Source organism: Muntiacus reevesi, chromosome 2, assembly GCF_963930625.1.
Source record: "Muntiacus reevesi chromosome 2, mMunRee1.1, whole genome shotgun sequence".
NCBI classification, from domain to species: Eukaryota; Metazoa; Chordata; class Mammalia; order Artiodactyla; family Cervidae; genus Muntiacus; species Muntiacus reevesi.
Genome location: NC_089250.1, coordinates 81,840,315 through 81,867,292, shown reverse-complemented (window position 1 = coordinate 81,867,292; position 26,978 = coordinate 81,840,315). Strand labels below are relative to the sequence as shown.

General features: G+C 38.6%; 1 protein-coding gene across 2 annotated transcripts in view; it reads left to right on the top strand.

Annotated features, from left to right (window-relative positions):
- The window catches only part of CHRM3 (cholinergic receptor muscarinic 3), a 556,385-nt gene that overhangs the window by 273,299 nt on the left and 256,108 nt on the right, over positions 1-26,978 (top strand). For both annotated transcript variants that reach the window (XM_065922229.1, XM_065922230.1), the window contains one exon: positions 23,756-23,858. The gene's annotated coding sequence lies outside the window, so the exon portion shown is untranslated. The remainder of the gene's footprint in view (positions 1-23,755; positions 23,859-26,978) is intronic.

Here is a 26,978-nt window from a genome sequence, read left to right as displayed (position 1 = left end):
TATTACAATACTATACTTTTTATATTTTAAAGGATTTAAGAATAAAATAGGCCCTTTCACAAGACACACCATGGGTATATTTGCACCAACATTTATGCATGATATATAAGTATATACTATTTCAAGTTTATCAACTTCAAGTATATACATGTATAAATATATCACACATAATTATTGTACCATAAAGAAGGTAAAGTGCTAAAGAATTGATGGCTTTCAACTGTGGTGCTAGAGAAGACTCCTGAAAGTCCCTTGGACAGCAAGGAGATCAAATCAGTCAATCTTAAGGGAAATCAACCCTGAACACTCATTGGAAGGACTGATGCTGAAACTGAAGCTCCAGAATTTTGGTCATCTGATGCAAACAAACAAACTTTCCCAATTCATTGGGAAAGTCCCTGATGCTGGGAAAGATTGAGGGCAGAAGGAGAAGAATATGAGATGGCTGAATGGCACCACCAATGCAATGGACATGAACTTGGGCAAATTTCGGGAGATGGTGAGGAACAGGGAGGCCTGGTGTGCTGCAGTTCATTGGGGTCACAACAACTGGGCAACTGAACAACAACAAAATACTATTTCAAATCCATTAAACTTCTATTTAATGACATTATACTAGACAAATTATTTTGGAACCAGCCATTTTACAGTGGAACATGAAAAGGAGCTGGAATACCTAAAAGTCTCAATGTTCTTTCTATAATTTTATAGCCATTATAAAATTATCTGAATTTATACAGGATGTTGAGAAAATGGAAACAATAGACTCTTAGACTATTGCAGTCAATTTGGAATGTTTCCAGTAGATTGAGAGAAACCAAGCTATACCAACCACCCTGAAAAAATTTTTCCACTGCAGAGCCTTGAATTAAGAACTGAGATGACTAACTAACAAGGTAGGATCAGCAGTTATGGGCCCTGATGATTCAACACAGAGAGATCAGCAGCTTATATGAACTGTTCATCAAGATTGCTACCAGAATAGGCATTTGAGAATCCCTTTTCTTCTTTAATTGCCTCTCATACTCTAATATTTTTCTCTCAGTCAGAAATATGTATTAGATACTAAATCTCATGATAAAACCATTTTTAACTTCCATTTGGTTCTGTGATTTAAAGTATGGACACTGGACGTCAGAAAATGTTCCCAGTGGTAGGTTGCCTTTTATTAAAATAAAGCAAAATTACATGAAAAATGTCATCTGTCTCCACTACTGTTGGTTGCTTTGTGGGCTTAATGTGTCCTTTAAATAACTAATATATCTATTTTCTTCTCCTACATTCCTTGGAGAGAAATTGCAAGATTTATCTTCTTACTCTGACAGCTTTGTTATTGCACACTTACTGAAAAGCTGAAAACAATGGAATATACTTTATTGGGGTTATTTTAAGGGGTCTAGTATGTGCTTGTTAGTTAATTTGCAATTCTTAATATGCTTTGTTTATGGGTTGCTCAAATAAGGAAAAGTTCCTGAATTAGGAGTTAATATTTAAAAGTGCTGAGACCACCGATTGCAGTCTACTCTTTTTTTCTGATGAGTGATTAACTCTTTGGTTTTCAAATAGTGAGATGAATATATTATAGTAAAATAAATCTATAGCTTTACCACTGGCTTCCTTTTTCACTATACAATTCTAATACCGTCTGTGCTGGATTTATAAATAGTTTTTATTTCTCATACTAACTAGTAGATTGAATAATGGGTCTTGTGTTGAAAGGCATCCTGAGGCTTCTTTGGGCTCAACCAGAAAGAATGTCAGAATTGATTGATGATATCTACTGCAACTTGTAGGTATCAGCCTGAGTGCCAGAGGGTTGCCAGTCCTAATTTGAGATAGCATGTTTAAGCTGCACTCTGTAACTGAGCATTTATTTGTGTTGTTCCCTAAATTCTTTCTACAAATTGAGACTTTCAATTTCATTATGTTTGCTCAGAAAGCCTGGTGTATTAGTATCCAACAAATAATAGCTGTTTGATTAATGGATGTGAAAATTATCAAATGTTTTGGCACCTAGAAATGGTCAAGTTGGCTTCCTCAAAATTTTACTGACTTTGATTTTCAGTTAAGTACATTTATTCTCAATCCACTGTGTGAAAACACTAGTCCGATCTAACTTCTTTTTTCTCCGTGGTTGTTTTTTGATTCTGCTCAAGGTCATCATCACTTCACAGGTGTGTCTTCATCTTCTGTTTCAATTCTTAGTTCTGTACTTGTCCTCTGCTGCTTAAGCACCCAAGTAAGCCTTTGTTCTGCCATTATCGTGTGTCCCCCTCCTGGGCTCTTGTAGCTCAGTTGTTCCCACGATTTCTCATAACTGGCCTATTTCTCATCCTCTTGTGTGGAGCCTTTCTCATCACTCTCTGTATACATCTATCAGTCTCTCCTGTTTCAATATAAACTGCACTTCATCTTACTGGCTCTGTGTCTTACCTCCACCTTTCATCCCATTTTTCCCTTTTTATAGGTGCTTCTCTAGCCTCTAGACCTTCTTTCTCCCAAGAGCCTTTATATGCTTTTTTGCCAGCCATGCAGCATGTGGAATCTTAGTTCCCCAACTGGCGCTCAAACCTGCATGCCCTGCATTGAAAGTGTGAAATTTTAACCACTGGACAACCAGGGAAGTCCCTCAAGAGACTTTATATGATGAAGGGAATGTTCTACATCAGTGCAGTAGCCGTTAAGCCCTTGTGGTAATTAAACATTTGAAATTTAACTAATAGGACTAGAAGAAATTATTTTTTTAATTCTTTACATTTAAAATTAAACCATTCCTATGTGGAAAATAGCTACACTCTTAGACATGGGTTGACTTTCTCACCCATAGAACACAGAATTTTGTTTGAATCTATCGTCTCAGTTCTCCAAGTGTAACTGGTACTGTTCCAAAATATGTGGAAGAGAAGTGAAGTCATTACATACAGTAGATGCTTGAGAGCATTAGAACTTTATTTTCTCTGCTTAGGTAACTGAAGTCTTTCTTTCCTGCCTGTTGGAAGATGAAGTTGAAATATCTGTCATTTGCAAAGGTCACCAGCATCTCTAAAAGGCAGTCAACTTCTATTTCTCATTCCTGCCTCCTAACTCTCTACTTGAATCAAATTGACCACTGTCCTCCAAATGTTCCTTTTACTTTTCTACTTCTCAGCCCAGTATTGTGCTATATCCTCAGTCTTTTATATCCTTATTCCTCTCTTCATTTTCCAAACTATGTATGTTCTTCAAGGCTCACATCTTAGATTTTCTAAGAAGCTTCCACAAACCAAATTAAGCCTATGAAAAGTGGAATCCTCCAGCTTTTAAAAAATGTATGTCAAGTATTGAGGTTTTCCTATATTCCAGCAAAGATAGAGTGACTGATATTAGATTAATATTTGTTGAAGTCTTATGTGCCAGATCCTCTTCTTAGCTCTTCGTTTGCAGGATTCATTTACTTCTCATAAGTACTCAGTGCAATAGATTTTGTGTGTGTGTGTGTGCTCACACACGCACACTCAGTCGTGTCCGACTCTCTGTGGCCCCATGGACTGCAGTCTGGCAGGCTCCTCTGTCCAGGCAAGTATAGTAGAGTGGTTTGCCATTTCCTTCTCCAGAGGATCTTCCTGACCCAGGGATAGAACTTGTGTCTCTTGTGTCTCCTGTACCTGCAGGTGGGTTCTTTACCAACTGAGCCATCGGAAAAGATATTACTTCTCTGATATTACTAATATAATATTATGAATTATATATATAGTTAATATTTATATATAAATATATACATTAGTAATATTTTATATAAATATATTACTAATATATGTTGTTATTACTATGTACTAATAATAAATATTGCTTATATATATTCTAATATACAACTAATATAATATAGTATTACTAATGTAATAGATGTTACTAATATATAAATTTACAGATGAGGAAACTTGAGGTGTCTAAAAGTACCATCCCCAAGTCTGCTGATTAGTAAATGGCAATAAGGTCCTGCTCTCACAGGACACTTGATAGTTCTTCTTATTCCTCAAGAGTACTAATGGATTTATAGTTCTTTTCTATTCTTTCTTTCTTTTTTGTCACCAAGCATCTCATAGATGATAGCATCACTGACATGATGGACGTGAATTTGAGCAAACTCTGGGAGATAGTGGAGGATAGAGGAGCCTGGCACACTGCAGTCCACAGTTGATGGATGCAACTTAGTTGGATGCAACTTAGAAACTGAACAATAACAGCAGCATCTCATAAATTCACACCTTTCCTTCCCAGTAACTTTCTAAGCTCCTAAGATAGGGACCAAGATGTTTGTCCCTTTGTGTCCAGGAAGAACTTAACATCATATTGTAGGCAAATAGTTCCAAGACTACAGATATGGCTCATTCATAGCCTCTGAAATCAGTTTATTGTCTACGTAATTCACAACCTAAATATTTTAATGGAAGAGTGCAGTGAATAATATCAAACTGTGGTACATCACCATACAATGCAGTATTATTCAGCAAGAGAGAGAAAGAGCTCTCAAAGTCACGGAGCAATCTCAGATGCATAGTGCTATGTGGAATGAGCTAGTGTAAAAAGCTACACGCTGTGAGATTCCTTTCTGGAAACAGTAAAACAAAGGAGACAGTAAAAATATTAGTGGTTGCCAAGCATTCAGGGAGATGAAGGAGTGAGTGATGAATAAATAGAGCTCAGGTCGGGGTGGTGGGCGGTTAGGGCAGTGAAACTATTCTGTCGGATAACGTCATGGTGAATACACATGCTCAGTTGTGTCTGACTGCGACTCCATGGACTGTAGCCCCCCCTAGGCTCCTCTGTCCATGGAATTTTTCAGACAAGAATACTGGATTGATTTGCCATTTCCACCTCCATTATATGCCATTATGCAATGTCAAAATCTATTAAATGTACAGCACAAAGAGTGAACCCTAATGGACACTATGGATTTTAGTTAATAAAGATGTACAAATATGTGTTTATTAATTCTAACAAATACACCACACTCAGGCAAGATGTTATTATAAGAGAAATGGAGGAAGAGGGTAGTGATGAGAGGGATACATGTGAATTCTCTGTAGTTTCTCTTCACTTTTCTGCAGGCCTAAAATGACCCCAAAGAACAAAGTTTATCAATGAAGATAAATGGAACAAAATGTCTAAGAACACTGCATTCTGAGAATAAATATTGTTACAGGAAACATCTGTTGCAGTTTTAGATAAGCATTTGTGTACACAGGTACATGGGTATACTGGGTGGCAATGTAAGAAATACATATCTGATTGTGGATAAGAAGTCAAAAAAGTTTGAATGCTACTATTGCAGAGATTATTGTAAATACAAAACACCTATTTTCCAGCTAATTGAAAGCCATTTTAGAATTCTGGTAATGATTGTAAGCATGCCTCACTTAAGCAGGGACAGTCTTTTATCCGCAGACTTTAGTAGGTATGAAATTTCACTGGTGTCATGTGTCTGTTTTCTACGATGGTTACACATGATGGTCATAGGATGCCATATAGAAGCCTTTAACCATACAATATGACAGAATTAACCCAAAAGGTATTAGTTCTTGTCAGGACACTTTTCAGCCTTTCCAATCGGGTGTGATAGCTACTTATTCAGGTTTTAGTAAAATATTGGGAGTATCTTGATTTTCAGTGAAGTATGGTTGATTTACTGTGTTGTATTAGTCTCTGGTGTACAGCAAAGTGATTCAGTTACACGTGTGTGTGTGTGTGTGTGTGTGTGTGTGTGTGTGTGTCTGTGTCTGTGTGTTCTTTGTCAGATTCTCTCCCATTATAGGTTATTACAGGATATTGAATATAGTTCCTTGTACTGTACAGTAGGACATTGTTGTTTATCTATTTTATATGTAGTAGTTTGTATCTGTAGATCTCAGCCTCCTAATTAACCCCTCTCCTTTCTTTCTCCTTCATAGCCATAAATTTGTTTTCTATGTCTGTGAGTCTGTTTTTCTTTCATAAATAAGTTCATCTGTTTGGCCATGCCATACAATTTGCAGAATCTTAGTTCCCTGACCAGGGATTGAACCCAGGCCAATAGCAGTGAAAAAACTGAATTGTAACCACTGGGCCACCAGGGAATTCCCCTGTATGATGTTTTAGATTTCACACATAAGTGATATCATATGTTTGTCTATCTCTGTCTGACATACTTCATTTAGTATGATAATCTCTAGGTCCATCCATGTTGCTGCAGCTGGCATTATTTCATTCCTTTTATGGCTGAGTAATATTCCATTGTGTATATGTACCGTATCTTCTTTATTCATTCATCTGTTGGTAGACATTTGGATTGCTTCCATGCCTTGGCAAGTGCTCCTGTGAACATAGGGTTCTTTTTTATTTAGATTTTTGTGTAGCTATATACCCAAGAGTAGGATTGTAGGATCATATGGTAACTCTAGTTTTAGTTTTTTAAAGAACTTCCATGCTGTTTGCCATAGTGGCTGTACCAGTTTACATTCCCACTAACAGTGTAGGAAGGTTCCTTTTTCTCCACACCCTGTCTAACATTTATTATTTATAGACTTTTGATGATGGCCATTCTGACTGATATGAAGGTGTACCCTCACTGTAGTTTTGATTTACATTTCTCTAATAATTAGTAATGTTGAGCATCTTCTCATGGACTATTGGCTGTCTGCATGTCTTGTTTGGAGAAATGTCTGTTTACCTCTCCTGCCTATTCTTTGATTTTTGTTATTATTGTTGTTGTTTGTTTTTGACCTGTATGAGCTATTTGTATAGTTTGATGATTAAGCCCTTAATGTTTGCATCATTTGCAAATATTTTCTCCCAGTATGTAGATTGTCTTTTCTTGGTTTTTCTTTTTAATACACCAGAACTGAATTGTAACCTCAAAACAATATCAGGCCTACTTTTTTACAGAATATCTGAAGTAACCTATGAGCATAGAGACTGTATTTATTCGGTTCCCCCCTATTGTCCCCTAACATTGCTCAGAATGCTGCATGTGTGTGTGTGCTCAGTTATGTCCAACTCTTTGCAAATCCTTGGAATGTAGCCCACCAGGTTCCTCTGTCCATGGAATTTTTCAGGCAGGAATACTGGAGTGGGCTGCCATTTCCTTCTCCAAGGAATCTTCCCAATCCAGGGATCAAACTGCTCTCTCTGGCGTCTCCTGCATTGGCAGGCAGATTCTTTACCACTAAGACACTTGGGAAGCGCTGCTCAGAATAGGTGCCCAAAAAATACAAGTAGATTGATTCAACTTAGCAGTTTTTGGCAATTGTCATTAAAAAATGCTAGGAGTGTTTATTTCATGGTTTTGTTTTTTGTTATAGGTTGGCTGGATTTTTTCATTATGGTTTTTCTTTCTTTCTGAATTTTTATGGTGTTCTTTCTTTTCCTTTTAATTTTTAAAACATTTTTTTTTGTATCTCACATGGATTCCCATGGCTGAGAAGCAGAAGGCCATAGTTTGGGAGCCAGTATGGAGCTGCTGCTGAGGCAACTCTGAACAGAGCTGAAAGGGGCCGCTGTCCTGTCTGCTCTGCCTCCTCAAGCTTTTCAGCCTCACCTCTTTTGTTCTTCCTTTTTCTTACCTCTTTTTAAAATACAAGTCACCCTGAGAGCTTTGACTTTTACCTCAGCAAACTTACAAGAGTATCAAAAGAACTAACACAATGAATTTTGTCCACAGTCTGCTAAACTCCCAGATTCCATTTAATTCACACTTCTTTTCTCGCATTTGTTTCCCTTGCTGTCCATTCCAAGAGAGGGAAATGTGAATTCTTTCCTGTGGCAAATGTGCTAAAGGTGGTCTCAGCACATATCAATGCTATCGTGGTCAATGGAATGGAATCATATCAGAAAGGAAAACTATAAAGTAGTAAATTAATTTCTAGTTTATGGTCTAATTATCTTTAGTCCTATTTTTTTTTTCTTAAAGAGGAATAAATAGAACCAAAGCCATGGATGTTAGGTTTCCAAAAGAAATAACAAGCTAGTTTTATATCTGAGACTGGAGTTAAGCAATGCCAGTTTACTCTTAAATTTTGTACAATGTCAATCAAAATATATTTATTCTGCAGTTTGTTAATTATAGTGAGTCCTTACCAGCAGATGACTCTTTAAGTATTCCTTTAGAGACTTTTTGTAAAAATGCAGATTCTTGTGCCCAATCTTAGGCCTCTAGAATTAGAATCTTTAGAGATATACCAGATATCTTTCTTTCCCTTTGAAGAAGTTTCTGGAGAATTTCAGTAAGTTCATCAGCTTAGGAAACCAGTGAGATAAAATCTTAGTAGAATCTTGGGGGATAAGTCAAAGTCATTTACATATCAGAACAATATTTTCTTCTTAGTCATGAAACCAAGTTTCACAAATGTGATACTCAAATTTATCCTCTGGGTCTTGCTTGTGAGTCCCATGAAAGATTGAAAGCTACCAAAATCCTAATGTCTCCATTTGAAAAAAAAATTTTTATGATATCAGGAAGCAATAGATATGTATTCACTGATCTGAGAATGCTCGTTGCCTGTAAATATTTACAAAGCCCTATCTTTCTGAGCATAAAGCAGTATCTTCACTTAAATCATTCTATTTAATCCGCTCTATTAGTTCATGTACACAGCCTGGAAAGGAAAGTAGCTTTTATTCTGTGTTTGATTTATCACTGATTCAACAGTATCAAAAGCAGTTTTTAAATTCCTGCTTGTATGGCCCTGTTCTTTGTGGTCTACAATGAAAGTTACAAGCATACTGGTCTTACCTCTTAGAACTAAATGGGGCCTTCTATATATATCCAAAATATTTTCCAAACATTTTCATTTTTTATTCTGCAACACAGGGAGCAAAACTATCCTTGATCCTTTGGCAGAGGGACCTGTACTGTGCAGAGGGGTTTTGTTCTCCATACCCCTTGTCTTCAAAATCTCTCCTCGTGAATTCTGAACTCTTTTTCTTCCTGTCTCCCATGGAGTCCATGCTGTGGGTTCCCTTCTGGCCACACCAAGCATTTTGTCGAGACCCTTCTCTGCCACCTACCCTTTCTGATGCCCCAGACACTCTTGCCTCTTCGTGTGGATATGCCCTCTCACACTCCTTGAAGCCCTCCTCGTCTCATGTTTCAGTATGATGAGATATCATTGGGCAAACCCACGAGGTTTATAGACAAGACTCATTGTAACTGTGGCTCTTCCTGGCTCCTCCGCATGCTTCCTGTCTGTCTTTTATCATGGCTTAGTCCACTCTTCGCCGAAGCTTTGCCAGAAGTTCCCCTTCACTTTCCACCCCTAATTCTGTACATGGTCTTTCTGATCAAAGGTGAATATCCCATCACCTGCTTCTTTGAGAAACCTAGAGCCCACACATCTTTCCTCAGGTCTCCTTAACACATCTATCCTTATTCTGTCCCTTTTCTCATCCTTCTCTCTCTCTGGAGAAGAAATGTCCCTTCAGCTAAGACATTCACATTTCCATCTGGACTCCCATCCTATTTCTGATCTTTGACATCTGCCTTTTTAGCCTATTTCCTGACTTCTAGTTCTAGTATTCTAAACATTAAAACTTAATTTTTTCTTACCACAGGAACAAAAATTAGCAGGGGAGTACTTCCCTGGCAGTCCAATGGTTAGGATTTTGTTCTTTCACTGCTGAGGGCCTGACTCCAACCCAGGTTGAGGAACTAAGATCCCAGGAGCCTCATGGTGCAGCCAAAAAAAAAGAAAAAAAGTTTGTATGTATAGTTAACTGGATGTATTGTGGTGGTCATTTTGCAGTATTTACAAATATTGCATCAGTATGTTGTGCACTTGAAACTCATGCAATGTTATATGTTAATTGTACCTCAATAAAAATTTTTAATTAAGTTTTCTTAAGAAGTATAAAATATTTTCTTGAGCTCACCTGCCTGTCTGCTTTTACTCATTCAGAAAAGTTCCAGTGCCATCTGTGTGCTGTATGCCTGGCACTGCCTCCTCCAGCTCTCATGTGTTTTCCTGCTTCCTCTTCTTTGTCAGATTCATCAGCACTTCTGCCCTTACCTGCCATCTCCTCTCATCCTTGATTCACTGTCATTAGCATCTCCTTCTCTCTCATTATCCTGAAACATTGGTCTTAAACGTTATCAGTGAACCCTTCTTTTTCCTAACCTGAGCTTTTTTTTCCTCTAGTTTTTCTACCTGAAAGCATCTTAGAATTTGTGGCAACTTCTTTTTTTGTGTGTGTGTCTCTCTGTTTTATTTATTTATTTATTTATTTATTCATTTATTTATATTAGTTGGAAGCTAATTACAATATTGTAGTGGGTTTTGTCATACATTGACATGAATCAGCCATGGATTTACACGTATTCCCCATCCCGATCCCCCCTCCCCCCTCCCTCTCTACCCGATTCCTCTGGGTCTTCCCAGTGCACCAGGCCCGAGCTCTTGTCTCATGCATCCCACCTGGGCTGGTGATCTGTTTCACCATAGATAATGTACATGTTTTGATGCTGTTCTTTCAAAACATCCCACCCTCGCCTTCTCCCACAGAGTCCAAAATTCTGTTCTGTACATCTGTGTCTCTTTTTCTGTTTTGCATATAGGGTTATTATTATCATCTTTCTAAATTCCATATGTATGTGTTAGTATACTGTAATGGTCTTTATCTTTCTGGCTTACTTCTTTCTATGTAATGGGCTCCAGTTTCATCCATCTCATTAGAACTGATTCAAATGAATTCTTTTTAATGGCTGAGTAATATTCCATGGTGTATATATACCACAGCTTCCTTATGCATTCGTCTGCTGATGGGCATCTAGGTTGCTTCCATGTCCTAGCTATTATAAACAGTGCTGCGATGAACATTGGGGTGCACGTGTCTCTTTCAGATCTGGTTTCCTCGGTGTGTATGCCCAGAAGTGGGATTGCTGGGTCATATGGCAGTTCTATATTGCTGTCAACATCTCAGCATCCTTGAGTTCTTCTGCTCTCTCTTGCTGCTTCCTAAGTTTTGGCTGGATTCTTCTTTTCTACCTCCTGCCCCCTGAAATAGTTATTCCCTAAAACTGAGTCTTCAACTCCTCTCTTAGACTGTCTTAGCTTCCTCTTCTACATCTTTCTTCTCAAGTCACTCTCCCAGCTGTTATACAGATAGGTCATCTTTATATTTTAATCTTTAAATTCTCTCCAAACTTAATTTCTGTGTAACTTATTGTTTCTATTGCTGAATGAGCCCCACTCACACCAAATTCAGCATCTCTGAAACACAGATCTATTTACAGTATTTCCTGAAATATACACATACCTTTCCCTTTTTATCTCAAAGAAAGTACTATTCTCTTGATTCCTTGACCATATAAAAGTATGAGAATAATCACCTTTTACTTTTCCGTCCATTCTGCTGGGGATTTGTCTTGTTTGGTCTCAGCTGTCTTATAGTGATTGATAGTGAATTGATAGGCTAAGAATGTCTGAACTTGTATTGAGCCCCCACAGACATTACCCCAACTGGACCCAGAGTTGTGGCTTGACCAGCCCATGTGGCTCCTGTTAAGATCACAAGATACATCTTAGCAAAAACCATCAGGAAACTTTGAAGAATAAGATTTATTACTTACAGGTCCGGGCGGGCACATGGCACTCCCGAGAACCAGACATCAGAGGTCAAGGGTAGATAGAGGGAAAAAAAGTATGGACCTGAGACTCTGTCCTTATGGGGTCCAAGTGGGGTGGGGGTGATTAGGGTTTCACAAGTTTATTCTTTATTAGCAAATTTAAAGCATAAAAGCCAGAATTCAGATGCAGGATGGGGAAAAGAAAAGCAGTTATCTACATCACCCAGTGCTTTCTAGGAGGGAACCTTCATGAGTGGGAACGTGGGAAAGTATCTAGTTGCTCTTTCAGGAGCTATGTCACACAGCTACAGGCTTCCAAGGTGACACTAATGGTAAAGAACCCCCCCCCCCCCTCCACCAATGCAGGAGACATAAGACACTCGGGTTCAATCTCTGAGTGAGGAAGATCTCCTGGAGGGAGGGGAAGGGCATGACAACCTACTCCAGTATTCTTACCTGGAGAGTCCTGTGGATAGAGGAGCCTGGAGGGCTAGAACCCATAGGTCGCAAAGACTCTAACACCACTGAAGTGACTTAGCAAGCACACAGCTGGCAATGTATATATATATTTAAATATTATATATTTATTTGATTCTGCCAAGTCTTAGTTGCAGCATATGTGATCTAGTTCCCTGACCGGGGATGAAACCCAGGCCCCCTGTGTTGGGAGCATGGAGTCTCAGCCACTGGACCACCAGGGAAGTCTCCTGGCAATATTTACTGAGATGAGTGTCTTTGAAATAGATGCCTTGGCAATCAAAAGCTTGACTCCAGGCACTTATACTGCAATCAAAAAGCTCAAGGTCTTGCACCTATGGCTAGAAGTCTGGTGACACATTTTCCTCAGCACGTGTCCCTCACATTCCACCCTCCCCTGAGCATCCTGTCTGTGGGTCTGTGCTGGGTACTTTGCAGTCAAGTGCTGTCAAGACCTTTCCTCATGGTTCCCACGGTAACTGCTTCCCACAATTTCTCTATTTCAATGCTCTCAGTTACAGAGTGATTATCATTCAACTTTGGGACAGGTCTTCAGTGTAATTTTAACTATAAAAATATAAAGTTCTATTGCAGGAAGGGGGACTTCTTCCACAGCACAAGAGCAAGCTTGCCTCTATCACTCAGAAGTAACCTGTCCAAGGAGACACACTTGCTGACAAAGCAAGAGACTTTATTGGAAAGGGATACCTGGGTAGAGAGCAGGAGGATAAGGCGACTCAGGAGAACCGCTCTGTTCACAGTCTCAGGTTTTCCGGTAACGGGGTGAGTTTCCAGGTTGTCTCTAGCCAATCATCTCGCTTGTCTCATAGTTAGTCTGACTGGAGTACTTCCTGGTGGCGCAGACATCTGTCAGCCAAGATGGATTCCAGCATGAGGGCTTCTGGGAAACTGGCAGACATATTATGGGCTGGCATGTCCTCCCTCCTCTCAGCCAGTCTCACATTCTCCCAGTTATTTTTCATTGGCAGCACTGTAGTTTTTTTATCGAGACCTCCTGTTGTGAGGCAACTCAGGCAAGTGGTTATTGTCTTTCCTGGCTAAGGCGGGCATTTTCTGGCAGCAGCTCCCCAACAGTCCCATGAAGAAACTGAAGCCAAAAGGGTAGAAGTAATTTTTTCAAGGAAACATTCTGTCATTCTCTCCTTCTGCACGTGCCACCTTCTATAAAGGCAGGGACAGGCACATGCGGAGTCCCCTGATGTGTTCTCCACTGCTGGCCTCCTAACGTTTTCCTGTATTTCTCTTTGCCTGAATCCACTTGTCTTCAGTGCCTTCCTGTCAAACCCTGACCCCACTCCACAGGATCTAGTATCAATGAACTTCCTCTGTGTCCTCTTTCAGTGTCTTCCAGGGCCTGGTGGACACCAAACTCATCCTGCTCTGATGCTTGTAGCTTTGCAACCCTGTGATAAGCCTTTCTCAGACAACTTAAAGCCATATGCAGTCAATGTTTCATGTTGACTTGCTTCCAAACTCACCAATGTATGTAGACTGTAAGCATTTAATCTTTTTTTTTTTTTTTTTTTTTTTTTAATTTTTATTTTTCAGTGGGTTTTGTCATACATTGATATGAATCAGCCATAGAGTTACACGAATTCCCCATCCCGGTCTCCCATCCCACCTCCCTCTCCACCCGATTCCTCTGGATCTTCCCCATGGAAGCATTTAATCTTATTAAGAGTTTGCTACCACTTAGACATGTTCCTTATTCATCACTTAAGGTCAGTATACTGTTTTTTGTTTTGTTTTGTTTTAAAATATCTGCTTATTTTATTTATTTGCTTTTTACCACACCATATGACATGAAGGATCTTAGTTCCCCAATCAGGGATGGAACCAGTGCCCCATGCACTGGGAGCACAGAGTCTTAACTGCTGGACCACCAGGGAAATCCTAAGGTCAATACACTTTTAAAATTTGATTTAGCCTCTGCTTCTTTAGTTTTTTGCCCTTTGTCTAGTCAACATCGCTTCTATATCTCCTTTATGTAAAAACCATCTCTATCATGTCCACCTTCTATTCAGAATATTTCAGAGGCTGCCTTGCTCTCAGGATAAAGTGTAAGCTCCTGAGGACCAGCATTCAAGGCTTTCCCAAGTCACGCTCCAACCTAATTTCCTCTGACTTAGCCCAGTGTTTTTCTTGCTTGGTCCCACAGTAGATCATCTCGATTCTTAACCTTTGTTTTTATTGTCCCCCACCCCAGAAACACGTACCTCCTGTTACTTTATGAATTGTATTCATATTTTGAGATCTGGCTTAGCTCTCACAAACCATTTCCTTCTTTCTCAATTTATCCTTTGTAAATGTATGCATTTCCCACAGCACTGTGGTCCTCACTGCCAAGAACTTGAGCACCACATTACATAAATAGATGGGTGGATGGATGTATGGATGGATGGATGGCTGGATAGATAGACAGACAGACAGATTCACACTATGTATATAGTATACATACATATATAAAAAAACTTTGTATCATTTTACTTACAACATGATTATCTTTTTGCCTAAATGATAACATAAACTTCCCAAAAGCAAGGAAGATAATTACATTTCTCCACATCCCAGAAACACACTAGTGTATGTATCATGCTCTTTACCTATTATTTCCTTTGGAATAATTAAATATAAAGCATCTTGGTAAGGAAACGAGTGTAATGTGTTTCTATCCTAGGAATTTTTCTGTAGTCAGAAAAATTCTGTAGTCCCTTTCTCTGTAGTCAGACTCTTATTATTTTTTTTTTAGTCAGACTCTTTAAAAATTTTATTCTTTAATTCCTAAGGAGAAACATTTTATAAGAAGATATACTTTTTTTTTTTTTTAATTTTTACTTTTTGATCATGTCACTCAGCATGTGGGATCTTAGTTCCCCAACCCAGGACTGAACCCACACCCTTTGCATTGGAAGCACAGGGTCCTAAACACTGGACCATCAGAAAAGTCCCCAAGAAGATATATTTGAAAAAAGAATGTGTCTAAAGGAAAATGAGAGTTCTACAATAATAGGATTATGTGTCGACCCTGTACAGCATGTACTCTTAAATATCCTGATCCGTTATTGTTCCAGTTTAACATTAAGAACAATTCTCAGTTTGTCCATAATGGGCTGGGTTCTGGAGAACAAAGTTCTAGTTTATCCCATCAGAGTGTGATTGCAGAGCTTATGTTCTTTGCTGGTAATTAATACATGTTTTTTGCCCACTCTTGCTCATTAGAAAATCAGTTTGGGGTCTTATTCATAGAAAGAACGGGTAGTTCTAGACATAATAGGAACGGGGGGAAGCACTGTATTCCGTTTAATACATCACTAAGAAACTGAAGGGGACACTAATTTCTCTAAAGGCCAGTCTTGCCTACATAGTTGAACACTGCCATCTACATTCTTAATCAATTTCCACTTTGACTGACTTCATCTTGGGCTTCATTCTCACTGGAAAATCTATAAAATGATCCATAAAATCTATAAAAATAATGTCAGCATGGAGCCTGTGCACACTCTGTGTTAGCCAGAACCAGGCTCAGCTCCTGTGGACCAGAATCCCACTCCTGTGACTAGGAGCCTGGAACCAGCTTTCCCTGAAGTTAGTAAGAATCCGAATGTCTTAAAAGGGAAAAAAAGGTAGGATGAAAATAATTAAGTCCAGTTTCCTTTCCCTTTTAAATGTTTCGAACTGTCCCTTTGTGTTCACTGTGTTGACTTGGTTTCTTTGTTCCATTTGTTTCAATCATCCTGTTAAGCAGACTTCTTAACAAAATGATATTTCTCCATACCTGGCTGTTTTGTTTGTTCCCGAAGGGGCCTTTCTTCTGCAGGCCAGGCTTACTGAAATTCATGATCGTTGAATGTAAAGGACCAGACTCAGAAGTTTAACTAATTTTCTCTCAAATTACTCAGGTCTTGACTTAAATGTGTCATGCAGGCTGATTCTATGAAAGTTATTGTTGCCTAAGAGATGAAAGGAGAAAAGTAAAGGACAACATGAAAAGTGTAAAAAAGACACAGAAAGACTTTACGCATAATCAGGGGATAAGGATGTGGAGAGTAAGTAAAGTAGACATCTAATGCTAACTAATAGGTTAATAATGTCTTAAATAAATGCAATCCACTAGATGTTTAAAACATTTTAAATTAAAAAATTACAGACATATTCAAAAGTAGAAAAGCATAATCAACCCCTGTGCTCACCACCTGCCTTCAGGAATTAGTAGTGCATGGGCAGCGTATTACTTTCTAGGACACCCTTTTCCCACAGACACTGGATTTGTTTTTAAACTAATTTATTTGGCTGAGCCAGGTCTTAGTTGCAACACGCAAACTCTTACATGCTGCATGTGGGATCTTTGTTCCCTGACCAGGGATCAAACCTGTGGCCCCTGCATTGGGAGTGTCTTAGCCACTGGACCACTGGAAAAGTCCCAACAGTGGATTATTTTAAAACAAATGCAAGATCTGCACATTCCCTAATGTACCTAAATTAGTATTTTAAAAATTTTTTAAATGACAAAATATTTTTAAGAGATCAGTTCTGATATTATAAAAGAATAAGCCACCAAGTAAAATTTAATTTTAATCTCAATATTATATTGAGATATAATATATATACAATAACAAGCACTCACTTTAACGACATGCTTGGATGAGGTTAAACAAATTTATCTGCCATGTTATTACCACTTAACCAAGTCCTGGTACATTTCCTTCACCACACAAAGTTAGCCTATTGCCCTTCCTAGTCAGCTGACACCCCCTTGCCCTACCCCAATCCCAGGCTAATACTGTTCTGCTTTCTGACCCTTTGATTTTTTTTCCTAGAGTTTTATAGTAATGAAATCCTTCAATATTCACTTTTGTGTCTGGCTTCTTTTGTTCAGCATAATATTTTTACATGGTGTTGTAATGGTTTCAGTGATTCTTCCCTTTCTCCTGCATTTTTTAATTCCATTGTATGACAATATCAAGGTTTTGCTTTCTATATTTTTTTTCCAGTTTGGACATTTTTTTCCAGTTTGAGGCAATTACGAATGAAGTTGCTGTGAACATTGATGTATAAGTTTCTGTGTAGACATATATTTTTATCTCTCTTGGGTAAACAGCTAGGAGTAAAATTGCTCAGCTGCATATTAAGCATATGTTTACCTACATAATAAGCTGTGAAACTGTCTTCCAAAGAGGTTGTATCATTTTATATTCCCACCAGCAGCGTAAGAACGCTATAGTTGCTGCACCTCCTTGCCAACATTCTGTAATCAGTTGTTTTAGTGGTATTGTGGCCTCTTATTGTGGTTTTAATTTCCTAGTAACTAATGTTGTTGAGCATCTTCTTCACAGTATTCCTGGAATCCTCACTGATCACCACTTCCTCAGTTCAATGAGGCAATCAAGCTGAGTTTGACTTTCCCTTTCCTGTGCCCACTTTCCAGAAACCTCTTCCAAACAAGGAACCCAGATATAAGTTTTTCTTCTCTTATTGGTTTCCTTTCTCTGTCATCACAGCCCCGTGCTACCTATACCAGTCCCTCAAAATAATTACTTCATTTGTTTTTTGTAGTGTTCTAGGGTTTGGGGGGAAATAGGAGAGTGCTAGGTTGTAAGTTTTACTCCATCCTTGTATTTTGTCATGGTTATGAGAGGAGATCCCAATTACTATTTGAGAAAGCATCCTCTAGATTTATCAAGGATAGATTGATAAAGATTAGATTATCAAGAGTCAGCCTCAAAAACTGAAGTCCTATTGTATAGGGGGGAAACCCTTCAACTTATTACATGTAGGCTCACTCTCTGATATTGAGATTATGACACCAAGAAAGAAAAGGAAGATTGACCCCTTGCTGAGTCCAAGGAATTCTGCAAAATAAGAATGGCTGTGAAAGGAAAGTGACGCCGTCTAATAGGTGCCTCCCAACTTTCTCTCTTGGAGTTTCGGGTCCGGAGAAAGAGGTTTGTATTCGTGAGAAGGAGGTGTGTCTAAGACAGGCAGCTAATTCATATGCAGCCCTTTGCCAGCATCATAGTGAACTTAGCAGTGTAACAAGGTCAATCGGAGGAAAGCCTCGGAACTTAAATTCTAGTGTGGCATGGATAGGACCCTGAAAGGGCTGGAGAATGTGTCACTGGGGCTGTGGTGCCATCCCATAGGAGAAGATGGTTCTGATCTGAGGGCTGCAGCACCCCAAGGCTGCAGGTGCATCATGGCCAGAGCTCTGAGAAGGGTACACTGTCAGCAAGAGATAAGATGAGGTCGAGTTAAACAGAAACGTCTACCCAACTTGAATTAGTCAAGAAATAACAGATGGCATGCATGCCGGTGGTAAACTTTACTATGTCAGCAGGGTTAGGAGCACCCAGATAAATAAGGAGATCTATCCCACAAGTCACAGGAAATAGACAAAGTCATGTTTGGAAATGCAAACTGTTTCTTCTCTTCTGCATTTATTGAAGCCACATGTGTGTGTGTGTGTGTGTGTGTGCGTGCGTGTGCGCGCACGCCCATGTTGAAAGAAAGAGTAGGCAAGGAAGGCTAACAGAAAGGCTGGCTTATCCAAAAGAGATTGAACAGTACTTGAATTACGTTGAATTTTGCATTTCTCTTTATATTCAAATGTATAAACAACTGCCGAGGGAGGGGCAAGGAATGTGGTTTGTGAATTTCTAATGATTTGTGAGATTTACAGATGTGGAAGGTAGTAAGTTTGTTTGCTTTCTAAGAGCTCCGGAGCCAGCTAAAAGCCACTGGAGCTTTTACCCCTTTATCTTACTTTTAGAGGGTAGGAGATGTTTTGGAGCAGCAAATGCTAGATATTTACTGTCTAAAGCCAGGAGTGAGACCAAGACTAGAGAGAGATGAATATGATACCATCTGAGACAAATGATGAACACTTGCTAGCTCACCTGTATTCTTAGATAGAGATCAGCAAGCAAAAACTAGCTTTTGCTTCTTCAAAAGTACTTTCTCCCTGCCCTGCTAAGACTAAATGGCTTCTCAGGGGTGGAGGAGATCTTGTGGGTGATGTCTTAATGAAGAAAATGACGAAATGGGAGATTTCTGCAGCTAGCCGATTTTCCTTAGCTTTTTTTTTTTTCTTTTAGGAAATGGGATGGAGGGGATGTAAGAAGGTGAAAGCTATGGTACAAGAAGGGGAAAAGACTATTGATCATAGATCTGTTTAAAATCACATATATTAATGATCATGTTAACAAGTCTTCTTGTTTTTGTAATCTTACCTAATTTTTCCACGGACTGTCATTATAAGAAACTGAATTCCACCTTCTGTTAAAATATATATGTATTTTATCTCAGCATCACCCTAAGTATATCTCCATCTCCAAACTCTTTCCTCCACTATCAAATAGTTAACAGTATAACAAAATAATATTGTGTGTGCTGGAAACCATGTTACCTTTTAAATACATATTCTAAATATATCATGTTTGTGAGTCTGTATTTCTATTGAGGGGGTATTTCAAAAGAGTAAAGCTTTAAAATATATTATGAGAACAGGGTTAAGATTTTTTAATGCATTCATAACTACTCTACCCTCATACCACAATTTTCTTTATCCTGGTCCTGTGGGTAGTATTTATTCACATATATATTTTGTACCTATTTATAATCAGAACATACAATTTTATATACCACTTTCTTTGTATTGTGACTTAATTATTACTTTAATGGCAACTTAATATACTCTGGAGTTAATATGCCCATATTTTCTTAGATGCCCTGCTGTAGGATACACAAATAGTTTCTATTATTCACTATTATGAATAATGCTGCAATGACATTTTCCTTATTTTGAATTGTTTGTTTGGGATAATTTGTGAGTGGATAACAAGGTCCAAAGATATTAATATATTTAAGGACTCTAAATATAGGTATGAGTGAGGCAGTGATTCAGTGGGCTGTACGTATGTATAATACAACTGAAATATGTGAGTCTATCAATTGTTTTCCCAATTATCTCAGCTTCATTTTATTATTTATAATTGTAGTTAATGCAATCTAGTTAATGCAATAAGAAGACCACTTCTTGTTGTGTGTTAAGTGAGTTATCCTATCAAAAAAAATATAATTTCTCTATTTGTAAACTAGTGACTGATATTTTCTTCATAAAGCTGTTGAAATGATTAGAGGAATTCATCAATGCCTCGTGTGTGCACGCCACAAAGGAAATTATTAATTCTCCTTCCCTCTGTCTGTGGCTCCCTCATTTAGTCCATCAACCCTCCTGCTCCTGACTCCTTCTTCAATGGATTAAACATTCAAGTTCTTTTTGTACAAATTTTCATAGAACCCTATTTCTCATTCCAGAGTTTATAGGAGCTAGTTGTCAGGTTTCTGCAGAGAACCAATCTCTACCATGCCAGCAAGCGCTGAATTATACCACAAATCACAGAGGCCAAATCTATCACACCCCTTGAATTTCCTGTGTCCATACAAACAAGTGGGAAATATACTCAGAATAAAATTGTTCCGTAAATTGCTCATTTTAGAATTTTGTGAATAGTTCAATTTCTCTTTGTATGACTTGTCCAAGTTTTCTTCCTTTAGGTTGCTCAGAGGTATTTTGATTTGTTTATTTCCTTCTTTGTTTTGGTTTCGGGTAATGTTTCTGTTTCATCTGCTCTCTGCTGCCAGTACCCAAGAACAAACTTACTTCTATGGTAACAAGTGTGGTTTGTCAAGCAACTGCAACACAAGAGCATTGCTGCAAGTTGCATATCTGGATGGTACTGTCAGTTGGATTTTGTCTGTCTTATATCTAATGTCTGTCTCTTTTCTAGGCATTATTGCTCATCTGTTGCCTGGAATTGGTTTCTATCTTGAAAGCCTCTGTAGCAGAAGCTGCCTTTTTAAGCAACCATGCTTCTTTAAAGCTAAAATAATTCCTAATATGTTATAAGGGCTCAGGAAGCCTATAACAGGCATACAGTTTCTCAATTGGAAAAGCATTGAAAATAAAAGCTTATATCCTATTTCATGAGGTCAAGGAGATTTGGGGGCTACCACAAGATTTTCCAGTCTCACTTTCATGATGAGAGATTGAACTGAATAAGATGTATTCTAAGCAGTTTCACTTTAGGAGTTTAGAAGAGGAAAAGTGGGAGGAGGAGGAGGAAGAGGAAAGAAAAAATTTCTCTCCAGTCTTTCCAACCTCAGCAGCTATATTTCTTGTTCCTTGGAGAACATCACAGGCCCTCTTTAGATTTTTTCATTACATAAGTATGTGTCATAGACAAGATTTCTCCATTTTTATATTACTAAACCTGCATTTCCCCTATCTCTGTGCTGGCTCTCCCCATTTTCATATGTTACAAATGAGCGCTGGCCTCTTTTCCTCTCTGAATAAATGCACTAATCCAACCTCTGACCACAGTGCAAAGCCCTTTTATCCACTCACTACATCAGCAAAGTTATTAAAGTGCTGATGAAGTCAAAAGCAAAAACCAGGAGGCCTGAGTGAGGCTCATATGTAACAGTTACAAACACAGAGGGCATCTGAGGATCAGAGCTGAATGTAGACAACCTCCAGCTTCTCCACAGTTGCTGGATGGTACACAGTTGCCAGTCTTGCCTTCAGTGTGGCTGCACCAAGAAGTCTTTATTTAAACACATCAAAACCCAGGGGATGAAAACACATGAACTAATCCTAATCTTTCTACCCCATGCTTGCTTTCCTAAAACTGGAAACAGAAAAGGTGATGATGGCAACACTTTGGTTGTGCCTAGAGCCCGAACTGGAGCAATTGCCTGGAGCAATCAGGAAAACATGTCATGAAATAGGATGTCATTCCACATGCTACACACACCCCTCTCCCTGCACAGAGTGGGGACTAAACTTGTCCACATGAATCAGTTTTTTCCCCAATTATATGAAGTTTTCTTTTAGTTTCTTTTATTAACATTTTGTGTTGAATATAGTTGATTTGCAATGATTCAGTGAACAGCAGTGATTATGTTTTAATTACATATATATGTGTATACACACACTATATATATATAACATATATATATATGAAATTTTTCAGATTCTTTTCCATTATAGGTTATTATGCAGTATTGAGTAAAGTTTCCTGTGCTACACAGTAGGTCCTTGTTTATCTAATTTATATAGTAGTTTATATCTGTTAATTGCAATTCCCAATTTATCCCTCCCCCTTATTCCTTTTTGGTAACCATAAGTTTGTTGCCTATATCTATGAGTCTTATTTCTGTTTTGTAAAGAAGTGTATTAGTCATGGGCTTTCCTGATGGTTCAATGGTGAAGAACCTGCCTGCTAGTGCAGGAGAGGCAAGTTTGATCCCTGGGTCGGGAAGATCCCCTGGAGAAGGAAATGGCAACCCTCTCAAATATTCTTGCCTGGGAAATCTCATGGACAGAAAAGCCTGACAGGTTACAGTCCATGGGGTCACAAAAGAGTCAGAAACGACTTAGTTTCTGTAACGCCAACAGTAACATCAACAGTATTACTGAGTCATTAAAAAGAATGAAATAGTGCCATTTGCAGCAATGGGTGGACCCAGAAATTGTCATATTAAGTAAAGTAAGTCAGACAGAGAAAGACAAATATCACATGATATCACTTACATTCAGAATCTAAAAAAGTGAACTTATTTATACAAATCACTTTCTGGTCTTGGGTGGGCCCCTCAACCTTTTGAGTCCAGGATGAGATGACATGTGTACAGGAGTTAGGGAATAGTTTCAAATTGTATACAGTTATTTGGGTGGGTGCTTGTGTTTGTACTGTTGGGCTGATTTATGGTTATTTAAATCTGTAAAAGGATGTTCTACCATTTCCTTTGTTCATGTTCTATTCCCTCACGTTATTGTAGACCCGATACAAGCCAGCTTTCAGAATATGCCATTCTCCCTCACAGCTTCCTGTGTTTGAACATGCTGCCTGAATAATGCCCTTCTCCCTGCATCTCGCCTCCATCTCCCTTTGTCGGTCTGATCTTCTCCTACTCACCATTCAAGGCTTAGCTTAAAGACCCTCTGCTTTCTGTCTCACCCATGGGTCCTGTCCTGTGAACACATGACTTCTTCCTCAGGGTTGCTGTGGGTCCAAGTGTGGCCTTTCCTACTCGAGTGGACTTGGGTTTTTAAGGGCAGGACCAAATCTTATTCATTTTCTCAACCCACTATCTGGTTCTTGTTATTTACTCAGTAAATATTGATCAGAATGATGAGTGAATGTCAGATACTCACCACCATGAAAGAAATTGTACTAGTCAGGTTCATGATTCTTCGCTCATTTGCTATGAAACTTGTGAAAGAAACAACACTCAAACTTTCTGTATGTGATGCAAACATATGCGCCTTATGTGCATATTTTAGTAGGGAAGCTTATAAAGTACTCCTAGTTATTGAAAGTTTCAAACTGAGAACATGTGACCATATGACAGTCTGTGAGAAGTGTCACTTGTGGAGAAGTACGTTACACAAGTCGTTTCCCTAGTAACTGCTGTGGATCACTCCTGTGGCAGGATGCTAACAGCTATTGTGGGATGAAAAGGTGTCTTGATGAAATTCATTTGGGGAGACACTGGAATAAATCCGCATTTATGGAACCTATCATTTCATTAAAATGCCGTCTCACAATTCAGTGGTCCCAAGTTTCCTGCTTCTTTTATCTTGTTTTAGATTTGTTTACTCCTCCTTTTTCTGGTTTTCAGCTTTCGTGGTGACATGGCGTCTGGTTTCTTTCTACGAGGAAAGTCCAGCACACAGCGCAGTCGTTGATACAGTGGGTTGGTTTGAGGATCCTACCTGGAGCAGGTATGTAAGACTCCCAGTGTTTGCTTTCTCATCCTTTGAATACCCATGGATGTTATATCCATTTATGCTTTTCTTATTGTTGATTAAGGATGGAATTTGTTCTGAAGAGTAAACTTCATGTATTAGAGATGATCTTTGTCTTTTCTGCTTAGAGCATGTGTTGATAATACGACCTACGAGACTCCCCAACACCCTTCATTTCCTTTGTTGTGTGATTGATACAAATTAAGAATACATTCATGCCAGTAGAGGATGGAAATTCCATGCTCATATGGCTCTGAAAATAATGGAATTTAATATATAACTCTCTGGAACTAAAGTATATGAAATATGACAGATCCCCTGGTATGTTTATAAATATAGTATCCAAAAGTCTAGAGTCTAACAGAAAGATGTAACTTTTTTTTCCAAACTTAGTCCAGTCTTAGACAAACCTAAGTACCAAATTTTGAACTAAATGACTGCACATGGGATTTAATTAATGATTATTTGATGCTCTTAGTTTTTGTGACCAGTATTCCCGTGGTGTAAAATGACACAAATATGACATAAAGGCAAAAAATACAGTATTTGAAGGTGTTATTGTTTTATAAGTTATCTTGAAGAGGATATTCTGAAATTAGATTCTTATGAGATACAAGCTGTGTAGCTCCTGATTTAATTCAGTTCTGACTACTTTGATGAGTGCTCTGTGTGTGTGTGTGTGTTGGGGGGGTTGTGGGGTACTAGTATGTTAACTCTAAGAGATACTTGATTATAAGTTTCATTGCTTTGTTGTATTCAATTTTCCAAAATATTTTTGAAAATATTGTAGACTTTTTGAAATTTTTGTATGTATTTAGAAAAGTGTCCAGTCTATATAAATTGTATTTTCAAAAATAAAGCTGCCCTGCCCAATCCTCCTTCCCAAAATGTCTGCTGAAAACCACACTTGGGAAGTAGCATAGCCTGGAGACTTAATCAGATATAACCTATGACCTTGGGGGAAAAAATGTTATGCTGTACTCCTTAACCCATGACCTTGGGAAAAAAATATGTTGCTTCCTTAGGAAGAGGGAGGGAGAGAGAGGGAAGGAGGTAGGAAGAGAGGTAAGGAGGGAGAAAGGGAATTCACAATTACAATATGCCAAATACTCTTGGTCATCTTTATTCTTAATAAGGTCTCAAGTAATTAATTGATGTGTTTCCCTGAGTCTCCAGAGAATTTATCTTCTACATTATCTGAAAGTCTTAAATCTATAATTAAAGTTTAACCTTCTTGATTTAAGGCAGAAGTTGCAGCTAGTCACCTGCATTTTCCAGCTCCCTTAGGTTGTTTATTTTATAGGGGTTGTTGGTTTGTTTGGTTTTTTTTTTTTTTTTTTTGATTTAACACAAAATTAATATGTCAATACATGTGTTTAAAAAATGCCAAATCAAAAATCAGAAGTGTTCACATAAAAATCTGGGCTCCCCATATTCTTTCTCTGGAAATGAATTAAATCAGTTGCTTGTACCCAAATTCTAGTTGTCATACAAATTACCTCCCTCATCTTAACCTCTCCACAGCTAACCCATCAAGTCCTCCAAAGCCTTGCTGTGACCACCCAGTGGTTCTCAGCCCTCACTGTGAAAAGACAATTTCCTGGGTGCTTAGGCTGTACCTAGAAAATTAAGCCAATAGTTCTGAGTCCGTAGAAAGTTCTTCAGATGGTTCTGATATGCAACCAAGGTTTAGAACCACTGCCCTAACATTTTCCTCTGTCCCTATATGGCAATGGCCATGCCCCGAGTCCAAGTCATACTCACCACTTTCTGGTCTTAACAGTGTTCTTCCATCATCGCTAAATCACCTTCTCCTTTCTGTTCTCATCTTTGTTCAGTTCCATCCCTGCCCAACAGCCAGAGTCACTGTTTCAGAATCGAGACATACCTAGTTAATGTATGCTTAAACCTCTTCAATAGTAATAACAATAATGATAACAGCTGATGAGAATGTTTGATACCTTGGTTAAATGAAGAATCTGAATTGAAGCTTTGTTAGGATTAAGTCATTGGAGAATTAAATATCAGAAGCAAATGCGGGCGGCCCACATGAGGCCTGTTGCCTAATCTGACAGTATCTTCTGCCTGCCTGCCCCTACAGGCAGTGACCCAGGGGCCAAAAGCATCCCTGACTTTTACAGATTGCCACCCAATCAGTGCCCTGATGTCCCACTGCTGCCAAGAGCAAAGGGGGTTTATAGCCTGGCAGTGACATTATTATAAGATTAATGCTAGCGCACAGCCACCAGTGTTTATTAAATGTCACTTCTTCCTAGTTGCATGATCCACCCAGCAAAGTAAGTTGATGCTAGTAAATTTTTAGGTGGACTAACTGAACTAGGGATGTGTATTTGTCAGGGTTAGTAGTTATACATGGAATCATCTCTCTTGCTGCTCTGACACACAGTTCCTCCTTGTCACCAAAAAATAACATGAATCCAGTTATTTATTTGAGCTGCAGTGGAGACTTTTCTTTTTCAGAATGACTGTAGTGGTGGTGTGGGCCATAGAGGTAGTTCCTGGAGTCTTTCCTTTAGACTCCACCCACCCCGTAACTGGAGATGATATGCTTCCCATTGCAAGGGAAGAAGATGAGGTGGCACAGAAGATTTTCATAAAAGACATCTTCTGACATATTGTGATGTTATTTTATTCTGAGTTTAAAAGTAAATCAGTAAATACACACTGCTCTGAAGCTGAGTGGAACTTGTGTCCATGTTCGTGCCTCTTGTGCACACGGTAATCAAGTTTTATTTCATACAGGTGACAATTATTTTCTTCAATATAAAACCATCAATGCTTCACTACTGACATTATAAAAAGTTCAAGGACTTGTGTTAAGACAAAAATGTGCCTATGGCATTCAAGTAACAGAGACCAATAAAGATGTTGTAGCCTGAGGTGTTGAATTAATGCCTGAGACACAGTTATCCGCTTTCCCTTACGGTCCTAGCTTACCCAAATAATATATGCCTGGGCAGAGCTGCCTTACATCTAAAGAAACAATTGACATTTCACTTCTTTCCTAAATGTTTATTTTGGAGGAAAAGTGGAAAACAAAATACAGAGAGAGGCACAAGCACATACTCACTAAGC